We start from the raw sequence: 26,247 nt of genomic DNA, 5'->3' as shown, positions 1-26,247 counted from the left end.
AAACGTATAGGTAAATAAAAGGACAGTATTATTGAAGTTTTGGCTTATGACTCCTCTTTTTATTTCCTATATTATTTAAAAGAGAAGTGCATAGAACAACACTAACAAAGTGAGGTTAATGGACACACAATGTATAAATACGTAATTGGTGACAATAACAACCCAAGAGGAACAGAGTTGTATAGGAGTAGAATTTTTGTATGTTATTGAAGCTAAACTGGTATCAATGCAAACTAGATTGTTACAAATTTAGAATGCCTAATACAGTAGTAACTAAAAAAATAACTAAAAAATATATAGACAAGGAAATGAAGTGGAAATCAAAAAGGCGCACTAGAAAAAATAAACCAAACACAGAAGAAGCCAGTTTTGGAGGAACTGATGGACAAAAATATATGGCACATTGAAAACCAAAAGATGGCAGAAGTCCTTCCTTTTTAGTAATCACTTGGAGTATAAATGGATTAAACTCACCAAGTAAAAGGCAGAGACTGGCAGAATGGATAAGAAAGCATGATCTAACTACATGTTGTCTACAAGAGATTAACTTTAGATCCAAAATCACAGATAGGTTGAATATGGAAGGATGGAAAAAGATTCCATGGAAATTGTAACCAAAGAGAGCAGGGGTAGCTATACTAATATCCAACAAAATAGACTTTAGGTAAAAATCTGTTTTAAGAGACAAGAAAGCCATTAGATATTGCTAAAAGTTTCAATTCATCAAGAAGATACAGGAATTATAAACATTTTAAGTACAAAACAACAGAGCCCCCAGTATATGAAGCAAACCTTGACAAAACTGATGAGAGAAATAGATTCTACAGTTCTATAGTAATAGTTGGAGACTTCAGTAGCTCACTTTCATTAATGGATAGAATATCTAGGCAGAAAATCAATAAGTAAATAGAAGACTTGACAAACTATACATCAGTTAGACCTAAAAAAATACATAGAACACTATACCCAACAACAGCAAAACATATAGTCTTCTTAAGTCCATGTGAAACATCCTCCAGGAGAGACCATATATTAAGCCACAAATGAGTCTCCATACATTTAAAAAGATCGAAATCTTACAGAATTATCATCTCTAACTACAATGGAATGAAGCTAGAAATCAGTAACAGAAGGAAAATTAGAAAATTCACAAATATGTAAAAATTCAACAACAGAATCTTAAGGGACCAATGAGTCAGATAAGAAATCACAAGAGAAATCAGAAAATACTTTGAGATTAATGCATATGGAAGCACATCATACCAACATTTATTAGATGCCATGAAAGCAGGGCACGGAAATTTATAACTGTAGACATCTACATTAGAAAGAAGAAAGATCTCAAATCAGTAGCCTAACGAAACCTCAAAGAACTAGAGAAAGAACAAACTAGACCCAAATCTGGCTAAAGGAATGAAATAATAAAGATTAGAGTGGAGACAAAAAACCAGAGAATAGAAAAACAATAGGATCAATGGATCCAAAACTTGGTTCTTTGAAAAGATCAGTAAAATTGACAAGCCTTTAGCTAATCAGTAAAAGCTAATCACTGATTAGCTTCAGTAATCATAAACCTCCCGACAAAGAAAAGCCCAGGACCAGATGGCTTCACTGGTGAATTCTAATAAACATTTGAAGAAGAATTAACAACAATCCTTCTCAAGCTCTTTCAAAAAGAATTGAAGAGGAGGAAACACTTCTTAGCTCATTCTCTATAGCCAACAGTACACTAATACAAAATCCAAATAAAGACATCACAAAAACAGAAAACTACAGACCAACATCCCTTTTGAATATAGATTTAAAAACGCTCAAGAAAATACTAGCAAACCAAATTCAGCAGCATGTTAAAAAAGGTTATTTACCACGACCAAATGGAATTTATCTTAGAAATGCAAGTTTGGTTCAACACAGGAAAATCAATCTGTGTAATATACCACATTAATAGACTGAAGGAAAAAACCCACGTGATCATCTCAATCGATGCAAATAGCGTTTGTCAAAATACAACACATTTCTATGACAAAAACAGTCAAAAACCTAGTTGTAGAAGGGAACTTCCTCAACTTGATAAAGAACATTTATAAAACACCAACAGTTAACATCATACTCATGGTGAAAGACTGAAAGATTTACCTCTAAAATCAGAAAACAAGAGGTTTCCTGCTTTCACCTCTGTAATTCAACATTGCACTCAATGTGCAGCCAGAGAATTAGACCAGAAAAAGGAAGCCAGCCAAATCAGAATTGAAGAAGTAAAATTATATTTATCTGTAGATGACAAATACATAAAAAATCTTATATACAGAAAATCCCAAAGATGCAACAACAAAAAACCTACTAGAGCTTATAAATAAATTCAGCAAAGTCACATAGTCCAAGATCTACACACAGAAATGAGTTGTGTTTCTATACGTCAGCAATGAACAATCCAAAAAGGAAAGTAAAAAAATAATTTCATTACAATAGTATCCAAATGAATAAAATGCTGAGGAATCTAAGGAGGGGACTGACTTGTACACTAGAAAAGTATAAAATATTGCTTAAAAAAATTAAAGGAGACCTAAATAAATGAAAATGCATCCTATATTCATGGGTTGGAAGACTTAGTACTGTTAAGATGGCACTACTGTCAAAAGCAATCTGGATATCTAATGCAATACCTACCAAATTCTAATGGCCTCTTTTTTTGGGGGGAGGGGAAATGGAAAAGCCAGTTCTCAAATTCATATGGAATTGTAAAAGGCCTTGAATAGCCCAAACAATCGTGAAACAGAAGAACAAATTTGGAGGACTCACACTTCCCTATTTTAAATCTTGCTTCAAAGTTATAGTACAGTAGTCCCCCCTTATCCATGGTTTCGCTTTCCATGGTTTCGGTTACCCGTGGTCAACTGAGGTCCGAAAACATTAAATGGAAAATTCCAGAAATAAACAATTCATAAGTTTTAAATTCCATGCCGCTCTGAGTAGTGGGATGAAATCTTGCACGGTCCAGCTCCATCCCGCCTAGGACATGAATCATCCCTTTGTCCAGCACGTCCAGCCCGTTAGTAGCCATCTTGGTTATCAGATCAACCGTTGCAGCCACAGTGCTTGGGTTCAAGTAACCTTATTTTACTTAATAATGACCCAAAGCGCAAGAGTAGTGATGCTGGCAATTTGGATGTGCCAAAGGGAAGCCACAAAGTGCTTCTTTTAGGTGAGAAGGTGAACACTCTCAATTTAGCAAGAAAAGAAAAGAATCGTATGCTAAGTTTGCTAAGATCTACAATAAGAGCAATTCTCCTATCCGTAAAACTGTGAAGAGGGAAAAAGAAATTTGTGCTAGTTTTGCTGTCACACCTCAAGCTGCAAATGTAATAGCCTCAGTGTGTGGTAAGTGTTTAGTTAAGATGGAAAAAGCATTAAGTATGTACAGTAAGATATTGAAAGAGAGAGACCACATTCACATAATTTTCATTATAGTGTATTGTTTAATTATTCTATTTTATTATTAGTTATTTTTATTAATCTCTTACTGTGCCTAATTTATAAATTAAACTTTATCTTGGGTATGTATATATAAGAGAAAACATAGCGTATAGAGGGTTTGGTAGTATCCACAGCTTCAGGAATCCACAGGGGGCCTTGAAATATATCCCCCGAAGAGAGGGAGGGACTACCGTCATCAAAATAGTGTCGTTCTGGCATAAAGGTAGACATACAGACCAACGGAACAGAATTAAGAGTCCAGAAATAAACCGTACATATATGACTCATTGATTTCCAACAAGGGTGCCAAGGCCATCCAATGGGGAAAGAATTATCTCTCCTATAAGTGGCACCGGTACAAGTGGATATCCACATACAAAACAATTCATTTGGAACCCTAACTCACACCATATATAAAAATTAACTCAAAATGGATTAATGACCTAAATATAAGAGTCAAAACTATAAAACTAGTAGAAGAAAACATAGAGGTAAATCTTCCTGATTTTAACTTGGTAATGGATTCTTAGATATGACACCAAAAGCACAAGCAACAAAAGAAAAAAATAGATAAACTTGGATGTAATCAGAATTGAAAATTTTATGCATCAAAGGATATGATCAAGAAAGTGAAAAGTGACAACTCACAGAGTGGGAGAAAATATTTGCAAATCATATGCCAGGTAAGGGACATGTATCCAAAATATATAAAAAACTCTCACAGCTCAACGGCAAAAAAGACAAACAAGCCCCTTAAAAACTGGGCACAGTACTTGAATAGACATTCTTCCAATGAAGGTCTACAAATGGCCAACAAGCGTGTGGAGATGTCCAAAATTATTAGTTATTCAAATGCAAATCAAACCCACAATGAGATACCACCTCTTATTCACTTGGACGTCCATAACTTTAAAAATGAAAAATAACAAGGATTTGTGAGGATATAACAAAATTGGAATCCTCATACATTTCTGGTGGGAGTGTAAAATGGTCCAGCTGCTATGGAAAATAATTTGGTGATTCCTCAAAAATCTAAACAGAATTATCATAGGTTCCCAGTAATTTAATTCCTAGGTATGTACCCAAAATAATTAAAACAGGGGCTCAAACAAGTACACACATGTTCATTGCAGCATTATTCATAATAACCAAAGGTGGAAACGCCCAAATGTCCATCGATGAATGAATAACTTGTGGTATATACATACATACAGGGGAATATAATTCAGCCATAAAAAGGAACGAAGGACTAATATTTGCTACAATGCAGATGAACCTCAAAAACTTTATCCGAAGTGAAAGAAGCCAGACATAAAAGGTTACATACTTTATGTTTCCATTTATATGAAAGATCTAGACTAGATAAATTCATAGAAACAGAACTCAGATGGCGGTAGCCAGGGAGCAGAGGGAGAGACCAAGGCAGAGCAAGTGCTGAATGGGTATGGGTGCTGGGATGACGAAAACGTTCTGGAACCCACAGAGGTGCTGTTTGCACGATATTGCGAATGTACTTAATGCCACCGAACTGTTCATTTAAAAACAGTTAATTTTATGCCCTTGGAATTTTACCTCAAAAAAAGTGAAAAAGGACATATAGTGTATTAGTATACCTATCTAAAGTTGAAAAACAGGCCCAAATAGTTTTTGGAGTCAGAAGTTAGGGTAGTGGTTTCATTTGGAGAGAAGGGAGAGGGCAGTGGCTGGGAAGAGGAGTGAGGAGAGGTTCAGGTGTGTGTGTCAGATCAAGGTCAGCTCCTGCTAGAACCTTGAACTTGCCCGCTGGGGCTTGGCTGTTGGAGGACCCTTGAACCTGTCGAGAGCTGGGTGGGGTGTAATGCCTGCCCACACGACTGACCAATCACATTCTGTAATCAATTCAAAACTGTCTTTGAGGAGCCGATGTCCTTTGAAAGGAACTTCTTTCTTTTTGCCTTGTGTCTTCTCCTCACACACTCAGCTCTCTGATCTCCGTCCAGAGTGACATGGCTCTTCCTTGCCCTTTCAGCCTCAGTATAGAACCTATGATGGTCTTTGGTTAGCCTTTGAAACTGCTAATGTTCTATTTCTTGACCTGGATGGTACTCAACACGGGTGTATTTCACTGTGCGATACTTTGTTGAGTTGTATGAACTTAGGATTTGTGTCCTTTTTTGTGTACGTTAGCCTTCAATATAGATAAAAAACAGAAGCAGTAGAACGCAAACAAACTTCGGATCTTCCGCAACCCGGACAACCAGACTCCCAATCTATTGTTTGTTGAAAATATAACACGATGACCCTTTGTCTTTGGTTCATGGCACTTTCTTCCCTACTGATTTTTCTTCTACTGGGTTAACGTGGGCTGTGCTGGCTTTTAGCACTGTTGACTAATAAATTAAATCATTCAACCAATTTTATTTACTACCTACTTTTGTCCTAGGTATTATGTGGGACCAGAGACCCAGAGGACTTTAAGAATCATATAATATTGTGATAATTTTAGCACTGATGCTTATTTGGAGCAAGGGGAAAAAACATATGAAGACACTACTAGCTGTAAAATATTTGCCTCCGACGGGCAAGTTGTATTTCCCTTCTGCTTGTCAGTCTTGAGAGTTGTAACTTTGATTTGCACAAGAAGAGCAAGGGCATCGTCTCTAGAAGTTTTGAACATAGCCTGTGGATCAGGCTTTCATTAGAAGAGAAATTGAGTTACCTCTAGCTTTCATCTCTAAAACAGTTGACGGGGATTGTGACTTTGCTTGAGAAGATAAGATAAGCAATTGTCATTTTTCGGTAGGTGGAGAGCAAACAGAAGTGTGGCAGGGGAGGTTCCGAGTGGTGGGGTGGCAGGACAGCAAGAGCTGCCGTTGAGTGATGGACAGGGTAACTATGATTTAAAACTTAGTCTGGGACTGAGCCACTTAGAACTCCCAGTGAACTTGGCTCAGGAACCACTGGAAAGTGTGAAGAGCAGCAAGGGAGAAATCAAAAAAGGGAGAGAGAAGGAGCTGGGAGAAAAAAAGCAGGAAAGGAAGAACGGGAGAAAAAGTAGATGGAGTGCAGCATTTACCTCTCATACTGCAGACTTTCCTTACTTGAAGGAGCTTTGAACTGGCTGTAGTTCCTGAAAACTTGGTACATGGTGAGGGTTCAGCCTGGGTGTGGTTCAGGCTACGGCAATACCACAAGGGGATCATTTCAATGAATCTGATGATTACAAATTGATGTTTTGGTTTTTTTAATGATTGGAGTTGGTTGAAGAATCGGGGCTTTCCATTCGGGTGGGATCATCTGAATTATGGATGGATATAATGGTGGATTTATTTTGAGTTTTCTGCTGTAGGGAGACACAAGCATAGCTACTCAACGTCCGCCAGCCAAAGCCCTCCAGGAGCACACCTGTAGTTGAACAAATTGGGTTTGTTGACTTCTAGTAATGGGGGAGAACTCACACAATGGGAAACCGTGGAGTACTGGTAGGAGGATGTTAGAAAAGACACTGTAGGATTTAGACTGTGTTAGGTGATTTGGGAAAGGGTTCAAGGAGGTGATGTTTTGGTCTGAACTGGATGCTGTCAGGAAGTGGAATTAATTCTATAATTGGGCATCTTAATAAATGTTATCTAGAAGGCAGGAGAAACAGAGCCGTGTTAGTCATGCTTTGTCTGTGCTCAGACACGATATGGAGCGGTCTTACTCTGTCTTCATTCTCCATGGTCACAGGTAGCCTTGTCTGAGGTTGAAGTTTTGTGAAATTGCTTATGTTAATTTCAACACCAAGATTTAATTGTGAATCCTGGGACAACTTCTAGCAACACCAAGTCCTGGCTGATGGTACCAGGCCAGTTCCTAGATGTCAGGGACTGCTTTTCCCTCCCTCAACTAGCAGAATATAGCTATACATACAGCCTAACTTTCAGTCAGGTGATATGTGAGTTAGGGCTATGTTTTGTCACATGAAACAAACAAACATCCCCAAATAACAGTGGCTTAAACAATAAAGATGTTTAGCTCTCTTTCATATATAAAATAGCTCTGGAAGTAGGTCTTGCATAGCTGGAAACGTAGCTCCATGATTACCAGGGACCCGACGAGCTTTGGCTATCTCAGTGTTCTGTCCTTTGTAGTTCTTTCCCTTGGACTTATGGTCCAAGATGGCTGCTCAAGTTCCAGCCATCACATGAACATTCCATTCAGCAGAAAGAGGAAGGGAAGAAGCAGGTCCACTGGCTCCCTTTTAGGAAACTTCCTGGAAGTTCCCTTCAACACACCTATTTCACATTTTACATGCTAGCATTTGATTACAAAGCAAAGATGCTTGTGAAATGCAATCATTTAGTTAGGTGGCAATGGATTCATTAGAATAATGGGGGTTCTTTCATTAAAAGAAAAGTCATAATTGGCTATTGGGGGGCTACAATTATCTGGAGTTGGGATAACACGGCTGCCATATTGAGGTCTATGAAAGGCAATTCTACGAGGGCTTTTGTGGTATGCAAATGTCCCCATCTTTGGTGAAACAGCGGGCAGTTAATTATCTTAAAGGATGCCTCCTTTTCGGTCTTTCTTTTGTAACAATATCAAGAGTTCAAGTTTCCAAAGTGAACTCTCTTTTCAGTAGTTCGAAGCTTTGTAGCTTGATTGAAAAAAATGTTGTGATCCCGCCGGCCACCGTTGCTAGGCTGTCCAACGATTTACCTCTAGCAGCAGGGAAGACATAGTTGTGCTGTCAGAAATAGCTAACTTAAAAATGGATAAAAAAATCATTCTTGCAAATTTATTTTTAAGAATAACTTAGTTCCTTTGTTTGGAAGAGCTATAAAATTACTGTGTGTTCTTGTTTTTTGGTTTTTTTTTTAAAAGGAGGTAATAATTAAGGTGAATACAATTGTAAACAAAAAGTTCATGTTGGCACTCACTATAACTCCATGTAGACATCCGGGCTGGAAATGTGAGAAAATTGTAAAGAATTTGGAAAGGTTCAAAGGCTGATGTTATTAAAGTTTTAATAATCTCCTTTTCTGCAGGGCTAACCCCCTGCTATTCTTTCAGTGTAGGAGAAAAACAAAATATGGACAAAATTGTAGTTAATTAGAGCTGAGCCTTCCTTGGAAAACCTATAGAAATTGCTTGGAATTTTTATAGAGGCTAAGAGTTGGGAAGCATGGGTTTGAAATTATGCAACTTCATTTTCATTTAAGGAATGTGGAGGATTTTTGTTAGGTTTCAATGAAATAGAATATTTAAAAATCTTTATCAGTTAGTGAATATAATAGATTGGAAAGCACTATTTTACAAGAATTTTCTATGAAAATAATCTCACTTAGCATTTTAACTTTTCCTCTTTGATCAGTCAGAGCAAAATAAAACATTTATTGCCCATAGCAGATACTGAGAAACAAATGACATGTCTTTAGTTCATTACCAAATTGTCTTAATTAAAGAGACAGCAGCCCCTCGTGTTTGAAATATGGTAAAATTGTAAAAGTCTTCTGAATACAACCCATTTTAGTTTTGCTGTAGACTTGTAATGTCAGTGTTACTATTTTTCTGCTTGAAATTAATTTGCTTTTAAAGGCCTCTTAACGGTATACAGTAATATATAATGCAGCATGTATTTTACTATATGTTGTATAAGGCTATACTTAGCGTAGCAAACTTTTATCATAGGTGTGTACATATATAGGTATGAAAGTATGCACATATGAAGTCACACGCGTATATTTGAAACAGGCAGACACGCAAGGAAGACTATATTTTTTATTATTATTTTTTTAATTAATGTTTTTATTGAGGTAGAGTTGATTTGCAGTGCTGTGCCAACCTCTGCTGTACAGCAAAGTGACTCAGTTATCCACAGACAGACATTCTTTCTTACATTCTTTTCCGTTATGATTTACCCCAGGATATTGAATATAGTTCCCTGTGCTCTACAGTAAAGGAATACTTTAAATTGTGTTGCACCAAGGATGGTGAAAGAATTTTACTCATTAAGACCCAGCCACGAGCATTGAAATATGATTTACGAGAGATGAAGCTTGGAGTTGTTTTAATAGGCTAAATGGTTCCAAATGCAAGTTCAGATCGCAGACTCCCAGGCCCTTTGTGAGACTAATTGACTTTGCTGTAGAGTTTTGGCAAAGCTCTTATTATTTTTACTACATTTTCCTTTTTAATAATGTAAAATTGAACTAACTTCTAAAATTCAAGTTCCCCTTTATGAGTTTGTTACTCCTTCCTTCGCCAAATTAATGACTGACCAGGCAGGACAGCCAGGAACGCTTGCTGCTCTGAGCATTTGTTAATTGGTTCTTCGTTGGGCCATATAGGAGGGGAAACTACTGCTACTATAAACCAAAGAGCGTAAAGGAAAATAGTGATATAAATACAGAACTGGGATAGCCAGGGAAAGCTAGCGACGCGCTGGATGGCTCCCCTAGGATAACTACAAAATACTGAAAATAAAATGCTGTAGCCCAGATCCTAAGGAGGAAATGCGTTTTGGTAACTCTTGGAAAAGAAGATTCATGGTTTTGACTAGTTTGTAAAGCTCTAGTGATAAATTTCTTTTGTTTTTTAAAGGAAAGTTGGGCTCATAGGACAAATAAGAAAGAGTAAAATCGATTTCACCTTGAAAATTGCTGCATAAAAAATTTGACCCTTGGACTGGGAGAGTGATTAGGAAGAAATGAAAACTGCAAGACTGGAATTTTGACCACGTGAGAATGCGAGGCGGACGTTCATTCCATTTCTCTAGGTCTGACATTCCTTGGAAATTTCCCTTGGAATGTCTTGGGGGAAAACATCAGACTTTAGGGCAGAAACACCTAGCTTATTATCTCACTGTCCACTTTTGTCCCCGTGCATGGCTCTCTCCTAACTCTCCTTATAAATGCTCAGAGGGAGGAAAATCCAAAAGGGAGGGGATATGTGTATACGTATGGCTGGCTCACTTTGCTGTGCAGCGGGAGCTAGCACAGCATCGTAAAGCAACTAGACTCCAATAAAAAAATAAATACTAAAAAAATGCCCATCAGACACGGTCTTAACTCATGTTTTAAGCTGAGGATTGAATCTAGGGGTTTGGCTCGTGTTGCAAAGGTTTCCAGCAGCATCAGGTAATTCCGGGCTCCGTTCAGAATGGTATCAGAGACCTGAAAGTCTGCACGACTCATTACCAATTACCAACTCCCTGGGCCATCCGGTTCCCTGGCAGAAAGGCTTCCGATGAATTTGCGTTGCAAATTGAAAACATGTTGTCAACAGCAGCAAGTCCAAAAGATGTTTACCTTAATTTTTCCAAGGCAGGCTTTTTACAATGGGGATGTTCTTTGTTTACAGAGCAGCTTTCCAGATTCCCTCCTGTTTCTGGGGCTGGTAGTGTTGTTACAAAGGGATTGCCATAGTCTCTTGATGGAGAGAAAAGTGAAGTGGTTACGTGAAGACTCGCTCCCAGGTTGGTGCCCGTGCCACAAAACTTTGCATTGGGTGTGAGGTGGCAGACGTCAAGGCTGGCACACAGCCGTTTGATTTCCCTAAGGGTACAGGGACCTAGGAGATCAGCCCGATGAAGGGCTTCTTTTGCAGATAAGTAAACTTGTTATGTCACTTCCCCAGGGACACTTGTATAGTTAGCATCATGGCTGAACCGAGAAGTTAGGGTTTCCTGAGTACCCCATGCTTTCTCATAGTTTATGGCCCCGGGCTGAAAAGTTGTTAATGATTGATGTGTTTAAAATAAAGTTCAGACAGACATTAACTTGCACATTTCCATTAAAAATGAGAACATTGGGACACAGGTCTCAAAGGAAAGCTACTTGACCTTTGAACCTTTTTGGATCCTTTTTCCACGTGATACGCATCCACTTTCAAAAAACACTACTGGAGGGGCTTCCCTGGTGGCGCAGTGGTTGAGAGTCCGCCTGCCGATGCAGGGGACACGGGTTCGTGCCCCGGTCCGGGAAGATCCCACAATGCTGCGGAGCGGCTGGGCCCGTGAGCCATGGCCGCTGAGCCTGCGCGTCCGGAGCCTGTGCTCCGCAACGGGAGAGGCCACAGCAGTGAGAGGCCCGCGTACCGCAAAAAAACAAAACAAAACAAAACAAAAAACCCTACTGGAAGAAGCTCATCAGTTCAGCCAGAGTGGGGTGTCTGTTCATCCTGGGTTACAGTAATGTCCTGACACCCCGGGTCCATGGGAGGTCCAACCGGGGCCGAACAGAGTCTGGACTCTAGAACTGTGGTCACACAGCCTCTGAGCCAAACCCTGGGGATGTCGGCGAACCTCTAGTCTTCCTAGGAGGTTGTTTTAAATTCGGAGTCTCCCCTAACTAGCGTTCAGTGTATTTACTTAGATTACATGTCATTAACTCACAAGTCCTCCTTAAAGATCAGACAAGAGTTTTGAGCAAGTACGAAAAGGAAACAACTCATCGTGAACTTCAGGTAGAAAACAGGGAACCTGGCTTTGGCCAGAGCAGGAGGGAGGAGCCCCATTCAAGGCTGGCTGATTTCACAGAGGGCTTTCCAGAGGCCGTAAACCAGAGGAGTTTGCTAAGCAGGCCTCTCAGCTAGTACATATGTGATGAAACCCACCACTTGGAGAGTATCCCATGAAGGCTGGGAGGAGTAAGCATCACACGGGATGTTCCCAAGACACAAGAAATGAGAAGGTTCAGAAACGCAGACCCGCCTAGAGACAAACTCCCAGAGACAATGGAGCCAGAGTGTGGAGACGGGACATCAGGGAACAATTCGGGGGCATAAAGTGTCAGGACTGGGGCTGGGGCTTCCTTAGTTCCATCAGGGTGGAATGTTCTGGTCACCCTGACTGGCTAAAGTTCAGCCTCCCCAAAGAAGTCCATCTGATCATGACCTCACAGAAACAGAATTCTAGAAACCCCGAGGTTCACTCCAACCAATTCCTTTGGGACCATCACGTAGAAGACATTCTATCTGTTGCCTATTTCGAGCATTTCATTTTTTGGATTAAAAAAACTCAAGGTTTTTGCTAAAAAAAAAGAGACCAAAATGGGGCAGCAGAATGTTGACCTGAAAGACTGACTGACTTAGGACTAACTTAGAGCCACAGTTCTACTCTGCTTGTAGGAAAGGGACCCAAAACGTTTTTACTGGAGGTGACACAAATGCGCGAGGAAGAAATGTGCTGGCCCCTCGTGATGTTTGCTCCCTCCTGAGTTTGCACGTCATGAAATTCGACCTGGGCCACTTGATGAAGCATGGCTCTTGGGAAAGAGGAATTCGCTAGCTCCATCCTCCGGAGGATGTTTGTCATCTAGAACAAACTCTAAAGGAAAATGTATCACCGTAGAGACCTGAGTCTAGGTTTGATGTCTATTTCACCCAGTCAGCTGTAACACAGCAGTATTAGGTGGTTCAGGACTAACTATGATTGAGAAACTTGGGAGAATTTTCCTTCTGTGAACGATGGGTTTGAAAGTCAGGTTTTAGGCATTGGCTGGAGTTAACCTCGGGGTTTCTAGAATTCTGTTGCCTAGCTTTCACCAGCAAGCTCTGCCTTGGAATCAGGGCCATGGACCTGGGGTACGCTGCCACTGCGGTGCTGGTTGGACCAAGGTCAAACGACGGTAGAAGCAGTCATTTGTCAGACTGCAGTCACGAAGTCATTTAGGTTGATGACCTTCTCAGAAGAGCCAAACGGGAAGTAGAGGGTGGGAGGGGAGTCACGTCAAGGCTGCCTTGAGCAAAGGGAGTCAGATCAGTGTTCAGTCAACATGGGGATGGCCCAAGGCGGCTTCTGCTTTGTCCTGGCCTTGCTGCCCTTGAGGGTGTACTTTGGCGTAAATCCAGCAGCCAACTGGCATTCAGTAATTCTCTGAAGCTTCCTAATGGTGGCCCTGTCAGGACCCACGCTCCGCAGTTAATTCCCTACAGCCTTAATCACGAGGGTTCATTATTACAGAGTTTATGGAAATGAGCTGTCAGACAGCCTCTGGAGTCTGCAGCTGCCTTATGTCTATTTTTTTTTTCCTATACGCGGGCCTCTCACTGCTGTGGCCTCTCCCGTTGCGGAGCACAGGCCCCGGACGCGCAGGCTCAGCGGCCATGGCTCACGGGCCCAGCCGCTCCGCGGCATGTGGGATCTTGCCGGACCGGGGCACGAACCCGTGTCCCCTGCACCGGCAGGCGGACTCTCAACCACTGCGCCACCAGGGAAGCCCATGTCTATTTTTGAGAATAGTGACATTGAGAGTTCCCGCCTAAGACGGCCTGCGGAAGGTTCATATTAGCGCCTGGTGTAGAGCTTTCTGCAAGGCAGAGCTGGGAGGCTGGTGCTCTGAGTCTTTCTTCCTTTTAACTGGGCTCAGAGAGAGTGGCTCACAGGACTTTATTGAGTATTTATATTAGCCTCCTCTAAAGAGCATTCGAAGTGGTAGTAATGTGACATAAAAGGGGCCACATTGAGGACTGTTCCAGTTTTCTGAGGACATAGGAATCTATCTAAGGAGGTGAAAAATGGGGCACTGAAAACAAACAGGACTCCAGGCTCCTTCCTCATGTTTCTGCCCGCGTCTGTCATAGATCTGCTGGCACGCTTTCTTCTGGGGACAAAGGACAGCACTGTTCAATCCTCCCATCCACGCCAAACTCCAAAGGGGATAATTACATTCTGCCTCCTGAAATTCCCTCTGCAATTTCATCCCGGGGCACCGCTCTGCACCGCCTGTGTGTGGCTGCGTGCTCTCAGGAGCCGCGTTTTCTCCCCAGGTTGGTATCATCATGGCCAGTGTTCGCGCTGCACGGTTTGATTTCGGTCGCAGTGTATAGATCAGACCGGGGTCTCAGGCTGGGATTTCTTACAGTAAAAAGCATTGAGCAGCAAACACTAGCTCACTTGAGTGTCTCCTGGGCACAGCTGGCATAATTGTGCCTGAAAGGTACAGTCAATTGTCTAATCTTGTTTTTAAGAAAGGGAGCTTTTTTTTTTTTCTGTACGCGGCCTCTCACTGTTGTGGCCCCTCCCGTTGCGGAGCACAGGCTCCGGACGCGCAGGCTCAGCGGCCATGGCTCACGGGCCCAGCCGCTCCGCGGTATGTGGGATCTTCCCGGACCGGGGCACGAACCCGTGTCCCCTGCATCGGCAGGCGGACTCTCAACCACTGCGCCACCAGGGAAGCCCAGAAAGGGAGCTCTTTTAGAGCAGTTTTTCGACCGGTTAAAACAGTACAAGGTAATGATTTTGTGTTCAGGTGAAAAAACATAGCCCAGGTATAATGTTTTGACCCCAGTAAAATCATTAAAGCTAATTGGAACTCTATGTGTAAGACCCCAAATAATTCAGTTTGGTTTCCTGAAGGTAATTATTCTTTCCTAAATAGCACTGATAGTAATGTTATTGTAAACGGGATAAAAAAATTTCTTAGGGAAAGATAATATATGTTTGCTTAAATTCTTAGAACCGATCTTTGTAATATAAGGAAAATTAACCAAGCTTGTTAGAATGAAATCCAGGTGAAAACGTAATACTACTTCCCTGAATTTTTGGAGAAATAGATACTAAGATGATAATTCCAATTCCCCAAGGGAACTAGGAAAACCTGGGCAAGATGTTGGTTTTAATAATGGTATTTCAAGCTGTTCCTACCCTTAATTGTAGCGCAGAATGAAACTGTAGCCATCGAGCGGTGCACTTAAAACCCACCAAGGGGTTTCAGCATGAAAGAGGGGATCATTAATCACAGCAGTGACTGAAGTGGTTTAATAATTATGTCATTTCAAGGGAAAAAGGGATCTGCCTAAAGTAAAAGGGGAAACGAAGGACTGGTAAATAGAACTTCTTTCTATCCTAGGTAGTCAGCTAGTGGGACTACTAGTGGGAAAGGTCTATTAACTAATTGATCTGCTAGACTCGATAGAGAACTCTAGCCGGAGATCAAAGGAAATTCTCTGCCACAAAGGCAGGCAGCAGCCTCGGACCAGATGTTTCCCTTCCAGCTCTGTCATGCTTGATAACTGTGGAGCGGAGCTGAAGCTGGCCATAGGCTTTGTCCACACAACCATCGATATGAAAAGCAAGGGGTATGTGTGTGCCCGCACATGCTTAAAAGAGAGACAAGAACAGCTTCAACGTCAAAAAGGTTCAGAATTTAAGATGGGTTTGAGAGCTAAGAAATTACTATTCTATTTCTTTGCAAAGCGCAGGGGACCAAAGAATGTTGTCAGCTGCCAACTTAAAAAAAGGTTCCTATACCTTAATCGTTCTACAGTTGCCATTTATAAAAACGTACACGGATGCACTAGAACCTACATCTGTTACAATAAAATCAAGGATATTTTGAATAATGGGTGAAATTACCAAGATTCAACTGTTACTATTAGCTTATGTGTTTCCTTTTCTATTCAGAACAAAAGTGAGAGTTCAAAATCCAAAGGTGATTTTTCTTTTCGTCGTTACCCTAGAATTGTTTGTTTATATCTGTTTGCTACCTTTATCTTTTTCAATTCTAACGCTGTATCCTGGTTCTGTTTTTTTCACATCTGGGTAAGGTATTATTTATCATGATGCAAAATATTTGGTTTAGAAGTTTGAAATATATGTAGATTTATCACTATTTCTTTTCTATGGACTTCTAAAGAGTCCTGCAGTATTAGACATTTTGAAAAATGAGATGTCTAGAATTACCTTGATGTGGTTTGGTCTGTTCTATGGCTTTTCTCAAAATATAACTTGCTTCTTTAGTTGATCATAAATATCACCAAAAAGTCATTAGTTCATCTGATTGATAGATGTTCAGAGCGAAACTTCATTGATCTAAGTTGATTAAAGTCACAATAAAAGGTAAATTTCCATAAAATGTTTGAATGTTTGCACTTCCAGGGTGCCTAAAATTCTCAACTGAGAACTCATTTTTTTAAAGCCCAAGACTTTTGTTTCTACTAAATTTTAGTTTCTAAAATTTCCCATTATCTTTGTGTGTGTATGTGTTTAAAAGAAGTATTTCTCAGATAATATATTTATTGTATGTGTATTTATCATATAATTTCCTGAAAATATAATTGGACAGGGTGGAAGGAAGGAAAGGTAAAGATGGCCCCCCAAAACCAACTCTGTACGCTTTAAACTTTGCTGAGCGTCTGGTTCAAGACCATATGCCTCAAACCTCACCCTTTCTCAAGGTCCCATTGAAAGACTGAAATGATTAATTGTGCATTGTCTGTTTGTCCATAAATCTATCGGATGAAGCCACAACAATCCGGGCATCAATAAAGGAACCACAGAGTGTGAATAAATGCTAGTAAATAGAAAGCAGATGGACTTATATGAAAAGCAAACAAAGGAAGAAAACAGAGAGGGGGATTCCAGAGATAAGGGCAGCTGAAGAAGCTCCAGGCTTGGAGTTATCAGACACAAAGGACAAGAATGGGTGGGGGACAGGGGAGGATGTTCATTAGAGTGTTTGTTCAACGTTCTGAATTCAGATCTTTGGGACACATTTCTTCAACTAGAACTTCCTTTCCCCCCCTCTTCCTTCTCTACTCCACTCCTCAATTTCACAACAAACATGGACAAATTGTGTCACTTGGATAAAACCAAATAACTTCTGAAGACTGAAGAGTAGGGCAGTGTGGGTGCTGGCCCTAAACAAAAAAGCTGGAGGTAACGCTGGGATTCTGTAGCAAATGCTGGGATAAGGACGCTTTGCCCAGACACATCTGCCTAAGTTCTTCATGCCCTGAGCAAGCCTGGGGGCTCTCTGATTGCCTGCTCCGCACAATCGGGAATCCTGCTGGTCAACACTTCCATTCACCCAGTGTCTGCATGGAACTCCCTCATTTAACAGAGCCCTGAGAAACAGTTTTTGTGCTGGCCCGTTTCATCCTTCAGCCGTAGATATAACACTAGATATTTGACCATACTGAGTTCTTGAAAGAGAAGGATTAACATGAACACATAGCATAAGCAACCAATCCTGAAGAAAACAAAGTCAGAGAGCTAAAAAGCCCTTTAAAAATTCTCGTCAGCTTTTTCAGAGCAATTCAGGATGATACTGTATCCTTAAAGGAAGAATAACTTGCTATGACACAAGAGGGATCAGAAAATAAGAAGAGCTTCTGATAGTTAAAATAAGAAATCAACAACTGATTGAAAAATATGTTGGACATGACTAAAGAAGTAACTTAGAAGAAAATAAAGGAAATCTTCTAGTATGTAGAGCAAAAAGACAAAAAAGACAAATGAGAGAAAAGTTATCAAGTATGAGGATAAGACCAGAGGTTTGACATCCAGCTCATAGGAAAGACATAGCTAACAGAGAAAATGAAGGGCATAAATAAAGAAAAAAAAAATAATAGAGGAAAATTGCCTTATATAGAGGAAGACATGAATCTTTAATAGGAAAAGTCCCACTAAATACTAAAAAAGGTAAATTGCAATAAAAATAAGACAAAACCTGGTGATAGTTGAGGTATACACAAAGATAAAGAAAAAATCCAAGAGTTTCCAGAGAGAAAAAAGCAAGATTATTCTAGATGCCTAATAAGCAGACTGACATCAACATAGGACAATAATGCAGAGCCCACAGAGTTCTCATCAGCAAGAAACAATGAAGCAGCACCTCAGCGTTCTGAGATAAAACGATTTTAAATAAAGGTAGACACACTTTTTCTCTAAGGGGCAAGATAGTAAGGTGGTCTTGTGGGTCAGGTGGTTTCTTTCGCAACGATTCAATTCTGCAGTGTAGCACGAAAGCAGACCTAACAGTACATAGATGAACGAGCATGGCTGTGTTGGATTTGACCCATGGGCCATAGTTTGCCAACCCCTGATTCTGAATGTAGAATTCTGTACCTAGGTAGACTGTCAACCAGAGATGAGGGCAATATAAGGACATTCTCAGGAGAGCAAAAGCTCAGAAAGTTTCATAACCAGGCACCTTATATGAAAAAAAATACTCGAGAAGTTTTGTTTGAGCAAAACAAAAAAAGACTAAGTGAGGGTGAGATGAGGTAGAAGAAACAGCGGCAGCTGAGCATGTCCTGGGAGTCTGGAACATTCTCCTTAAAGTGGCCGTGGTCTATGACCTAGGATTGGTTACTTTCCCTTCTCTATGGGCTTAGTCATATTACTTAATTCTTCTGGGAATAATATGTAAATACAGGCAGACCTCCTTTTCTTGTTGTTTGCTTTATTATGCTCCATAGTTATCACGATTTTTTTTACAGACTGAAGGTTGGTGGAAACCCTGCCTCAGGTGAGTCAATGGTGCCATTTTCTCAACAGCGCTGGCTCACTTGCTGTCTCTGTATCACATTTTGGTAATTCTTGCAATATTTTAAATGTTTTCATGGTTATATTTGTTATGACGATCTGTGATCAGTGATCTTTGATGTTACTACTATGACTCGGTGAAGGTTTGCATTATTTACCAATGAAGTCTTTTTTAATTAAGGCACGTACATTGCTTTTTTAGACATAGTGCCATTGCACACTTAATAGACTATAGTGTGAACATAACTTTTATATGCACTGGGAAACCAGAAAGTTTGTGTGACTCACTTTATTGTGATATCTGCCATATTGCAATGGTCTGGAACTAAACCCGCAGTATCTCTGAGGTCTGCCTGTAATCATAATGACATACGTTCTGTATTATGAGATCAAAATTTTAGAATTAATAAGTGGACAAAGTACTGATGATATTGTCGTAATCACTAACTGATGTAAATACATAAACTTTGACAGAAAAATAATATAACTAACAAAATTGGATGATTGAAGCAGGAGGTGAGGTGGGAAGTAGTACCGGTGCACAAAATTTCTTACCTTTGGTGAAAAAAGAGCGGACTCAGGAAATACAAGTAGACATGTACTGTTTAGAGTTACCATGGCCATCATCAGAAGACCTAAAGGTCAACTGTTACCTCTGGTGAATGAATGTGAGGGTGGGCATAGGGAAGGTGGGTTAATTGAACTTTTACTTCTTCCTTTATAGTTTGAATTTTCTATCACATACAAGTATTACCTTAATTTACAAAATAGTGCTATTAAGAAACCTCTCTTGAAAATCCATTTAGGACTAGGGACTTTATTACATGAAATTAGCTTAAAGCTTAAAGGCTGTTAAACAAAAAGAAGTTTCAATCTGTCATCTGTAGTAAAGTCGATTTGTCAAAAACATTCTTTTAATTTTTCATTGGGCAAGTTAATTAAAAAGGAAATTGGCAGGGCTTCCCTGGTGGTGCAGTGGTTGAGAATCTGCCTGCCGATGCAGGGGACACGGGTTCGAGTCCTGGGAAGATCCCACGTGCCGCGGAGCAACTGGGCCCGTGAGCCACAACTACTGAGCCTGTGCTCCGCAACAAGAGAGGCCGCGATAGTGAGAGGCCCGTGCACCGTGATGAAGAGTGGCCCCTGCTCACTGCAACTAGAGAAAGCCCTCGCACAGAAACGAAGACCCAACACAGCCAAAAAAAAAAAAAAAAAAAAAAAAGTTGACAAAATTTTATAAAATATTTTTCTGGACCACTCGAACCTTTGTTAATAAAAACTTTTACAATGTTGGTGGGAATATAAATTGGTGCAGCCACTATGGAGAATAGTACGGGGTTCCTTAAAAGACTAAAAATAGAGTTGCCATATGATCCTGGCAATCCCACTCCTGGGCATGTATCTGGAGAAAACTCTAATTCAAAAAGATACATGCACCCCAATGTTCAGAGCAGCACTGTTTACAATAGCCAAGACATGGAAGCAACCTAAATGTCTGTTGACAGATTAATAGATAAAAAAGATGTGGTACATATATATATAATGGAATGCTACTCAGCCATAAAAAAGAATGAAATAATGCCATTTGCAGCAAAATGGATGGACCTAGAGATTATCATACTAAGTGAAGTGAGTCAGACAGAGGAAGACAAATACCATATGACATCACTTATATGTGGAATCTAATAAAAAGATACAAATGAACTTATTTACTACCAGAAACAGACACAGATATAGAAAACAAACTTATGGTTACTCCCAATAAATTAGGAGCTTGGGATTAACATATACACACCAATGTATATAAAAAAGACAGTCAACAAGGACCTACTGTATAGCACAGGGAACTATATTTAATATTTTGTAATAACCTATAAGGGAAAAGAATCTGAAAAAAAAAGGATATATGTATATGTATAACCGCATCACTTTGCCGTACACCTGAAACTAACATCACATTGTAAATCAACTATAGTTCAATAAAAACAAAACTTTCACTCGGAGACTACGACCTATCTTTAATAACGTTTTTCTCAACTACTCTCAGAACACTTCTTATACAAGAATTACAGCCCTGTCACTGGGCATCTGGTTTTGTAAATAAACTTTTATTGGAACCCAGTCACATCCATTTGTTTATGTATCCTCTATGGCTGCTTTTGTACATGGCATGCCATTCCAAAATACTTACTATCTGGCCCTATAGGAAGAAGTTTGTTGACTCCCATGGTGTATCAAAATGACCTGAGATTTTGTTAAAGCCCAGATTGTTGGGCCCCAACTTCAGTGCTTCTGATGAGGTGAGTCTAGGGCAGGAGTGAGAATTTGCATCCCTAAAGGTCCCACAGGGAGCAGATGCTGCTGGGCAAGGGACCACAGTGAGTAACCACGGTGTAGACAAGTCTTGGATTTGCATTTTTGCTTTATCCATTGCAAGTCTGTACAAGCTCAGACAAGGTACTCCATTTTCATATCTCCGGGTTGGTTCATTTGTGACATGAGGGTGATTCCAGTCTCTATCTTGGATTACGGTGAGGATTCAGTGAATTAATGCGTGTAAAGCACTTAGCTTGGTACCTAGCCCACAATGATGAGTCAATGAAATGTTTACCATCGTGATGATAAAAGCACACTCTGCCAACGGGCTGATCAGGTGTGAGAGATGAGGTTAGAAAGTCAGCTCCTCGGGAAATGGAATCATTTCCTTAAGTCTCTCGATCTCACGCTTTGCATAAAAGTTTCCCTAAATGTTGGACCCGCGGAAAAAAATAAGTGAGTGGCTTTAAATCAAGTTCCTTGGGATGAAGTACAAATTGAAAAGGGTCACCGGCACTTTCGTATTTATTACTTTCCCATTTGGAGTAATTTCAAGTTTAAAAAGAAATGTATAATTTTCCACATGTGAGGGTATGTGGTAATCGTATAAAACGCATATGGAAGAGGTGGCAAATGAACATTCTTGTCCTCAAGGAATTTATAACCTAATTTTAGGTAAGGTAGACCCTCATGGAACAGTGACATGAAACGCCAGGTGCGGTCTAGCTGGACTCTGAGGGAGATGAGAGATGCAGGTAATGTGTACATTTGGGTGTGGACACCAGGCTGGAAGAGTCAGGGGCTGCTTGAAGATCAGGTGGGATTGTGTGAGGGAATCTCCCCCACGCAGTAGGAGAAGTGCCTTTGAAAAGGTATGCAGGTGAGGAAATGAACACAGAATGGTTGAAGTTTAGCTACGAGTTGAGGAAATCAGTCACTGTTGAAAACTATGTAGGCAAGTAACTCTTAGTAGAGCAAATTCCATTTTTCAGACATGCATACTGTGCCTTTTCTTCAGGCGGCACTACTAAAATAGTCTCAAGTTCAACAACTGTGGCTGATGGGGGCTCTGGCTCAAAAACAAAATGCTGCTCTCTTTGAAAACTCAGTCTGCTCTCTGCAGGATGGAAAATCCTTCTGACCTTGGAGTCATCTGAGGGGATGAGCTGGAACAGGTCAGGATCTGTCCTCATCTTTTCCTCTCCAGGCAGAAAGGCTGAGGCAGACCACGTCTGTGGCCAGAGAGCAAGATATGCAGGGAAACTTGGCTTTGGGGCTTGGGGCTTGGAGAGGACAGTTATTCATCGCTCGGGCTGCAGTTACAGGGGACATTCTCTGAGGGTCAACAGACGGATGAACGAGCGAGAAGGGCACCTGAAAGGGCCACCTGCCTCCTCGTGCCAGGTCTGCTTGCAAACATCAGTGCGCAGTGAAGAAAACTGCTCCTGTGGGTGGGGGAGCATCCCTGTCTGGACGCTGGGGTCTGGGGTGGAGTCCAAGCTTGTTCGATTTAGCTCACCGCGGGGGCAGCGTGGGTGTCTTCGTGGGGCAGAGCAAGGCCCGCCACCCCTCATCTCTGCCTGTAACAGAATCGTCTGGTGCCGCTGCGTCAGGTGACAATACCGGGGAGACTAATGACTGTGACCTCATGAAAAGAGAAAGGAGACTCCCTCCTCCTGATTGGAGGGACGGTGGCCATGGCTTAGTCACTGCGAAAACAGGCATGGCTGGGTCTGTCACTCATTTATCTCCTTCTGGGTTTTAATTGCCAGAGAGGAGATTTATGTAAAGTCTCTGTAACTCCTTCTCCCTGGGAGAGAATCTGGTCCACAGCCCTCCTTCACAGCCCCCCCGCCCCGCCCCCATTTAATTGCCTTAGCAGTCAGACCGGATTACTGGAGAATTTGTCTCTTGAAGCTGTCTTTCTTTATAAAAGAAAATATTATACAGCTTCAGTGCGTTTTGATTCTCCCTGTGTTGTGTAAATTAACTTTGATTTCAGACATTTTTGTACACGGAAGACTGGGATGATTTAGAATAAAAACCGCAGAAGTACTTCCGTGTCGAGTCCCCTTTGGCAGGGAGCGCTGGCTGAGGGACTTTGACTGACCCTCAAGGGTTTCAACCTGGACAGGAGAGGCTGCTCCAGGAGGACACACCCAGGACTGTTTCTACACAGGAAGGTGGAGGCTGCAGGCACTGCTGTGCACCTGGTTCCACTGAGCCATGCTTCTCTAGTTCAGGGAGGGAGCTCTGTGTAGGGGGATGGTGACAGGCTAAATCTCCGAGGTGACTTTTCTTGGCATGTCACCAATAAGCCCCAAAGATGCTTCTTTATGACGGGAATGGAAAGAAGATAGAAGAAAACCTAGGCACGGTACTCCTGAGCCTTTGTGTGTATCAGCTTAAGCAATTCTCAGGCAGAGGGAAGCCCCAGAAGATGTGAAAACGTCACTTACAGAGAAGGACACCATCGAAACGATGGAATAGGAGTTTTCTCCCATCTTCCCCCCAAAGAAGACTGACGTTGACAAGAGGGCCTCTGTGGCGGTCTGGGGAGGGCAGTGGAGAAATTCCAGCACGAGACTGGACACAATGAAGAGGGTAAGAGGGTTACCGACCAGGGTTCCTGGCCTCCTTAATCAACAGAAATTGATAAAAGGCCAGACAAGAAATGCAGGCGAGGCTTTACTGGGGCCCCTGCTGCAGCAGTGGGAGCGAGAACAGACAGCAAGTTCCCTTGCTCACTCCTTTGTCAAGACGGGGCGAGCTGGTGTCTTATACGGGGTGAGGGTAGAGGTGTGTCCAGGGCTCGGGCTGGAGGGGTAGCTTAGGTGGTCTGCCCACCCCTCAGGTGGTGTTGTGTGCAGGGGGCGTGTGCAGTGCCCTGCTTTGGCTGCCGGCTCTTCAGAAGTGGCAGCTGGGTTTTTGGTCTTTTTGTATCTTGTTGGCCATAATTTGCCCCAGTCGTGCATGCACACAGTTATTTTTATATTTGGTGCTGGAGGTCGAAAACGTGTTTTTTAAATGGAACTTTTCAGTTCCATTTCAGTTCCTTTTCAGTTGGGAAGATAGGTGTAGCCAAAGCTTCTTGTTTTAAGACTTCTAGTTAAACTAGACTAGTTAGACTAAACCAGGGCCCAGCAAACAATGGCTGGTAAGGCCAAATCTGGCTCACCACCTGATATATACAGCCCCTGAGCTAAGAATGATTCTTACATTTTTAAATGATTGAGAAAAATCAAAAGAATTTTTGTGATGTGAAAATTATATGAAATTCAAATTTCCATAAACGAAGTTTTACTGGACACACACTCACACAAAAAATGTCATTTACGGAAATATGACAATATTTATTAAAACTTAACCCAGCAACTTCACTTTTTCTTACAAATGTTCTCACATGCATGTGTACATACTTATGTACAGGGATATTCCTTGCCGCACTATTTGTAATGGCAAACAACCCAAATGTTCTTAAGTTGTGGTTCATTCATATGCATGAACACTATGTGGGCAGTAAAAAGGAGGGAGATGGATCTGTAGGTACTGGTATGGGATAGTCCTAGGTGTACTAGTTTCCTATTGTTGAGGTAACAAATGACCACAAATTTAGTGGTTTAAGACAAAGGTCAGAAGTCTAATAAACCAGTTTCACTGGGCAGAAGGCAGCCCAGCATCAGCAGCACTGATTCCTTTGGGAGCTCTCGAGAGGAATCTATTTCCTGGCCTTTTCCAGCTTCTTGAGGCCGCCCGCAGTCCTTGGCTCGTGGCCCCTTCCATCTTCAAAGCCGGCAGTGGAGCGTCTTCAGATCTCTGACTCTCCATAATCGTGTCTTTTTCTGCCTCCCCCTGCAAGGCCCCCTTGACCACACTGGCCCACCTGGATGATCCAGGAGGATCCAGAATAATCTCTCCTTGAGACCCTTCATTCAATCACATCAATTAAGTCCCACTTGCCGTGTAAGGCTTGCAGGTTCTTGGAATGAGCATGTGGATGTCTTTGGAGGGACATTATTCAGTATTCTAAACTAGAATATACTTTTAGGCAAACATAGCAAAGTAGCTTATGTTGTGAACAGAATGCCACCATTTGTGTAAAAAATTGGGATAGGCATTTTTTGTTTGTTTTTCATTTTTTTAAAAAATAAAAAAATGTATTGAAGTACAGTTGATGTATAATATTACATCAGTTACAGGTGTACAATATAGTGATTCACAATTTTTAAAGGTTATACTCCATTGTTAGTTATTATAAAATATTTGTGATATTCCTGGTGTTATACAATATATCCCTAGCTTATTTTATACATAATAGCTTGTACCTCTCAATCCCCTACTCCTACACTGCCCCCACTTTCCTTCTCCCCACTGGTAACCACTAGTTTGTTCTCTATATCTGTGAGTCTGCTTCTTTTTTGTTATATTCTCTAGTTTGTTGTAGTTTTTAGATTCCACATATAAGTGATAACATACAGCGTTGGTCTTTCTCTGTCGGACTTATTTCACTCAGCATAACGCCCTCCAAGTCCATCCATGTTGCTGCAAGTGGCAGAATTTCATTCTTTTTTATGGCTGAGTAATATTCCACTGTATGTATGTATGTATGTATGTATGTATGTATGTATGTGTGTGTATATATATATATCACATCTTCTTTATCCATTCATCTGCTCATGGGGACACTTAGGTTGCTTACATATCTTGACAATTGTACATAATGCTGCTATGAACATTGGGGTGCATGCATCTTTTGGAATTAGTGTTTTTGTTTTTTTGCAGATATATACCCAGGAGTGGAATTGCTGGGTCGTACGGTAGTTCTATTTTTAGTTTTTAAAGAAATCTTCATACTGTTTCCCACAGTGGCTGCACCAATTTACATTCCCACCAACAGTGTAGGAGGGTTCCCTTTTCCCCACTTCGTTGCCAGGATTTGTTATTTGTGTTTTTTGATGATGGACAGAAAAATGGGGGGGGGGATAGATATTTAATCTATATTCTTACGTATACATAGAATATCTCTGGGAAGATATCCAGAAACCTTATAACAATGATTTTGGGCCTGGACTGGGGTCATGAATGGGAAGAAAATTTATCCTTTGTTATTTTTTACTTTTTAAACAGAGTAGGCATCTACTATGTAAAAGTTAAACCACGGTTCTGACCTCTTTCTTACCAAACGTTTACAAGAGTTTTAACTGACAAAGTCTTGCCTGATT

This window comes from Phocoena phocoena, chromosome 2 (genome assembly GCF_963924675.1).
Source record: "Phocoena phocoena chromosome 2, mPhoPho1.1, whole genome shotgun sequence".
NCBI classification, from domain to species: Eukaryota; Metazoa; Chordata; class Mammalia; order Artiodactyla; family Phocoenidae; genus Phocoena; species Phocoena phocoena.
The sequence above is the reverse complement of the archived record's forward strand: the minus strand, read 5'-3'. Positions refer to the sequence as shown.